Genomic DNA, 5,597 nt, shown 5'->3' with positions numbered 1-5,597 from the left:
CTTTATCCATTCATCCATCGATGGCCATTTGGGCTCTTTCCCTACTTTGGCTATTGTCAATAGTGCTGCTATAAACACGGGGGTGCACGTGTCCCTTCGAAACAGCATACCTGCATCCCTTGGATAAATGCCTTTCAGTACAATTGCTGGGTCGTAGGGTCATTCTATGTTTAGTTTTTGGAGGAACCTCCATACTGTTTCCCATAATGGCTGCACCAGCTTATTCCCACCAGCAGGGCAAGGGGGATCCCCTTTCTCCGCATCCTTGCCAACAGCTGTTGTTGCCTGAGTTTTTTTTTAATGATTATTTTGGAGAGAGAGAGACAGAGAGTGAGCAAGGGAGGGGCAGAGAGTGGGAGACACAGAATCGGAAACAGGCTCCAGGCTCCGAGCTGTCAGCCCAGAGCCCGACGCGGGGCTCGAACCCACGAACCGTGAGATCGTGACCTGAGCTGAAGTCGGATGCTCAACCGACTGAGCCCCCCAGGCGCTGTGTTGTTGCCTGAGTTGTTAATATGAGTCATCCTGACAGCCGTGCGGTAGTATCTCATTGTGGTTTTGATTTGTGTTTCCCTGATGACGAGTGATGTTGAGCATGTTTTCATGTGTCTGTTGGCCATCAGGATGTCTTCTTCGGGGAAGTGTCTGTTCATGTCTTCTGCCCATTTCTGCACTGGATTACTTCTTTTTTTCACAAGGGAGTTGTAGGAGTGCCAGTATGTTATGGACATTAGTCCCTTACCAGATATGTGGTTTTCAAATACTTTCTCCCATTCTGCAGGTTGCCTTTTCATTAAAGTTTAACAGAAAATGTCATTTCATCCAGGAAAACGGCACTGATCACGTTTCTCAAATGCAGAGATAAGTCCAGGGACAGACGTACAGTACGAGTTCGAGTTCTCAGTCCTCTCCTGGAATTTAATCAGCGAACCCAAGACTGACAGAGAGACGCTCACACTGCTTGAATCCCGAGTTTCGGCGGCTCATTTTCTGCCAAGTTACGTCCTGGAGGATGTCTGTCTGCAGCAAGAGAGCCCAGTGTGAAACACAGAGGGAAGCAGAGAGCTGAGAAGGTGCCAGAAACTCTCAGGGGATCCCTGAGGAGCTGTCCATCCCTGCTTGATGGGACTGACCATCCGGGGCTCCCTTGCGGCTATGCGTGGCCACGTGATGACCTCTGGGCCCAAGAATGAGCTCTTCTCCACTTTTTCCCCTGCTGGTTAGAATGCAGTTGTGAGGGCTGGAGTGTCTGCAGCTATCTTGCACCACGAGTAGGAAGTCTCACACTGACGATGGTGCAGTGACAACATAAAGGATACCTGACCTCTTGGGTTGTTAACAGCCTGCCTTCCTCTCTCTGGCCTCATATCATGACACAGAGAAATAATTTTCATCTTATTTAGATTCTTACTTGTTTGTTTGTATCATAATGCATTAAAACTAACCCAAATTTGTGTCTGTGTGCGTGTGTGTGTGTGTTGTCTACCTGCTTCATTCACAGCCCCTGGCACTGCACAACGACACGGGGACATAGGAGCTTTGAAACTGCATTGCAATTTCCCCGTCAGGGTCCCTATCATGCTTTGCGAAAGGCCCTCAGCATTCGTGTTCTTGCCCTTTGCGTTTGTAAAAGGAACACTCTTCTTTCTTGGAAGGGAGTGACTGAGGCTTTCACAAGACCCTCGAGCTGTGTTTTTCTTACATCAGACGTGGAGGCTCGGGCCAAGCAGCATTTCCTGGCCGTGAGCACTTCCTGCCTGCACGAATGGTTTCGTGCCCCTGAGGATTTTCTGTCACCTGAGGCTCCCATCCCCAGAATAAGCTCCGTATGACCTCACACTCACGTCCGCACACCTTGCTCCGCAATCTCAATGCCCCTCCTTTACTCGGAGCAAAAGGAGGCAAAACCTGGGGCACAAAGGAAGCAGCTTTAAGCCTCCTTCCCCTTAAACAGCCCTCTGGCCCGTGAGAACAGATGGGACCTCACAGCGTGTCTGCCAGTTACCCTCTTGGGACAGTTGGCACCTGTCCAGTGCTTACCCACAGAGCGAAACACATTTTCCATCGCTGGTCTCCCACGGAGAAATTCTACGCGTTTTCCTGAGGCATTCCCCGCCCTGTGTGGGGTGACCCCGTCTTGCCTCTGCACGCGTGTGCTTTCCAAGAGCTTTGCACTGCCTTCTGCGAGGCCACCGTGCTGTTAATCCCTGTGGGCATGTGCTCCTTCCCTGAATGACTGGTCAGCACTTATTGAGCACCTACTGATGACAAGCTGCTGGTCTAGGCTCCCGAGGGAGACAGCCAAGTGAACAGCAAAGGGAAAACAGACCCTTGACCATCACTCCATCCAGGATGGCCTCTGTCTGCTCACATGACTGACACACATGTGTGTGTGTCTAATGAGACACGGGATTGCACCCACATCGATACAGAGCCCCTGTGCGCCCAGCCCGCTGCCCTGGTCATTTCCCTGTGCGATGCAGGCTTGGGCTTTCCAGCATGTTGCTCACCGAAGCCGTACTCTTTCCAGAGGTTTCCCACACAGGACACTGATGGATGAATCCTGCCCCCACCTGAGCTGTGCCACGAGGAGGGGGGGGGGGGCTGCCAGCGCTGGATGCAAATACACTAACGAGGCTTTAATATTTGCGGCATACGGAGCGGGTGTTTGCAAAAACAAACGTGCGACGATAACGTCTCGCGGAGAATATTGATAGAAAATCAAAGCGTCCTCAAGCTGGCAACCCTTCCTTCCCATCCGCAAGCCTCTTTAATTAATTTAAAGATCTCCTCATTGGAACACACAAATGAAAATGCTTATTAATCAGGGAAGCTTTCAGGCCACGATCAATCATTTCTTATGTAAACCACTGTCTTGTGACCCGAACTGGGTGTGTGACTGTGGAGAAATGATTTATATTGCTAAGTGTCTCTATTTGCCCTTGAAACCCGTTCCAAGTGACTGAAAGTCTCACGGTGAACAGCTGTGTGAGCACAGCAGGAAAAAGGCAGCACAGATTTTTGTAAGCCCCCTTGTCCCTGGCTCTCAGGGGTGGGCACTGGGGGGATTTGGAGGGGAGACCCACATGAGGGGCACGACACAGAGTGGGGACAGCTGGCCCATCCTGTGGCATGGCCACACCCATGCCCACCCATGTCCACCACCCCAGTGCGAAATGCCCACTGTGGTGCAGACAGGGAGCCCTCACAGCTGTTTTCAAGAGTGGCTTTGGAAGCCACCTGTTGTCATGTAGAATGACACATAAGTATAAGTCAAGACAGTTGGACACAAGAGCCTGTAAATGGAAAGACAGGATGCCATGGAACCCTAGCCCTGTGACCCTGACCCCATTTAAAAAAATTTTTAATGTTTTTATTTATTTTTGAGACAGAGACAGACAGAGCATGAGTGGGTGAGGGGCAGAGAGAGAGGGAGGCACAGAATCCAAACAGGCTCCAGGCTCTGAGCTGTCAGCACAGAGCCCGACGCAGGGCTCGAACTCACAGACCGCGAGGTCATGACCTGAGCCGAAGTCGGACACTCAACTGACTGAGCCACCCAGGCGCCCCTCCCTGACCCCATTTTAACGCCATCTTCTGAGCCTGAGATCTCCAGTTACGTGGAAACTGTCCCTGTCATCTCCAAACCTGATGTGTACTATTATTAATTAGTACTATTACTCATATTTAAAAAAAGAAAAGTGATTGGGGCACCTGGGTGGCTCCGTTGGTTTGGTTGAGCATCAGACTCTATTTCGACTCAGTTCATGATCCCAGGGCCACGGAATCAAGTCCCAGGGCTCCTTGCTAAGCGCAGAGCCTACTAAAGTTTCTCTCTGCTAAAAGAAAAAGAAAAGGGATTGAGGTTAGTCATTACACTGCAGTCACAAGAAAGGAATTTGAGCTCACAGATCCCGTGGCTGTTTCATTGAACCACCAGGCTGCCGCTGGCATTTGTTACAAGACACACCCTGTACTTTTATACCCAGTCCATGTATCCTGCAGCTTCAGACTCAGGACCTTGTTGGGATTATTTGCCTGGTGCACGGACCCAGCCCCCTGCTCTTGAACCTGAGTCTTTCTGTTTGTCCATTCCCCCCTGACTAGGGATATCAGACCATAATGAGCTACCCTGGGGACTCTCCAGTTCTACTCATGAGCCCTCTGGCCCCTATCCTATTGTGTTTGTATGAGGTTTTTTTTTTTCTTCTTTTTTGAAGGAGACTATTTCTAAATCTGCATTTTTGTCCTGTACTTGCTTGAAGCCTTTTTTACCCAAAAAAGACCCCACAAGAGAGTCTATGTCAGGGTTCCTAATTTCAGCAGTATTAACCTGTGGGCTGCATGTTAGTCATTTCAGGCTGTATAGCAAAATATCACCGATGGGGAACCTTAGATAACAGACCTGGGTTTTGCAAAATCCTGGAGGCTGAAAGTCTGAGGTCAAGGTGACAGCGTGGCTTGGTGCTGAGAAGGTTCTCTTCCTGGCCTGCAGACAGATTTATTCTTGCTGTGTCCTCAAATGGTGGAAAGAATGAGGGGGGCGGCAGGAGGGAAAGATTACAAAGACACTAATCTCACTGTGGGGGCCCCACCCTCAAGCCTGATCATGTCCCAAAGACCCTACCTCCTGATATCATCCCATTGTGGTTGGGGCCTCTATATATGAGTGGGAATGGAGGGGGACAGAAGCATTAAGTCTGTAATAGGGTGAGCTAGTTCTGCGTTTTGGGTACCGTCCTGTGCATTGTAAGGTATCGAACATCATCTCTGCTCTCCAATCACCAGAGGCCAGTACCCTCCTTGCCTCTATCGTCACAACCAAGAGTGTCTCCAGACCTGGCCAAGTGTCCCCTGGAAGGTACAATCACCCCCTGGTCTAGCTTAAAGGGGACCAGTCTCTACCTCTTTGCTCCCTCCGGTTGACAGAAAAGACGCAGAACAGCACTGCATGATGTAGGACGACAGTGCCCATGATGCCGTCCCTCTCCTAGAGCTATGTCCTGGGTTTGAAACTTCAGGCGTCAGGGAGGAAGGGAGACCCAGGTCAGGCTCAGGGACAAGATGTTGGGGGAGCCTAAGGTCGCGAGAGACTCTGTAAATACGCAAATGCAAGGGAGTGTAACAGTCAGCTCTGTGGCTGCCATGACAAACACGTCCCTGAAGGACAACGGCCACTGCGCGGGTCACACCATTCAATGTGAGGAGAGTCTGTGGCTCACGTACCAGGGCCAACATGGACAGCGGCTGGCAAGCTCCCCTAAAGGAAAAGTTGTCAGTCACCATATAATTTCCTGTCTGAAAGGAACAAAAAATCATCACAGACAAGAGATCGTCTTTGACTCAGAGAACATGCAGCATCTGTTGGGAAAAGAGTCTACGTTTAGTGATTCATATCACAAGCCCTCCACCTTCACCATTTATCCAAAAATTGCAATAATTTGGACACCGTATTCTAAAACACCTCACCCCTGTCTTTCTAACAGGCACAAGAAGTTGCAAATCAAAAACAAAACAAAACAAAACAAAACAAAACACGGTGCAGGTGACCATTTGATTCCCTTCCTGAAAAGGGGCCCCACACATCTCCGAACGTC

The sequence above is a fragment of the Acinonyx jubatus genome, chromosome X, assembly GCF_027475565.1.
Source record: "Acinonyx jubatus isolate Ajub_Pintada_27869175 chromosome X, VMU_Ajub_asm_v1.0, whole genome shotgun sequence".
Classification (NCBI taxonomy): domain Eukaryota; kingdom Metazoa; phylum Chordata; class Mammalia; order Carnivora; family Felidae; genus Acinonyx; species Acinonyx jubatus.
Note: the sequence above shows the minus strand (reverse complement) of the source record.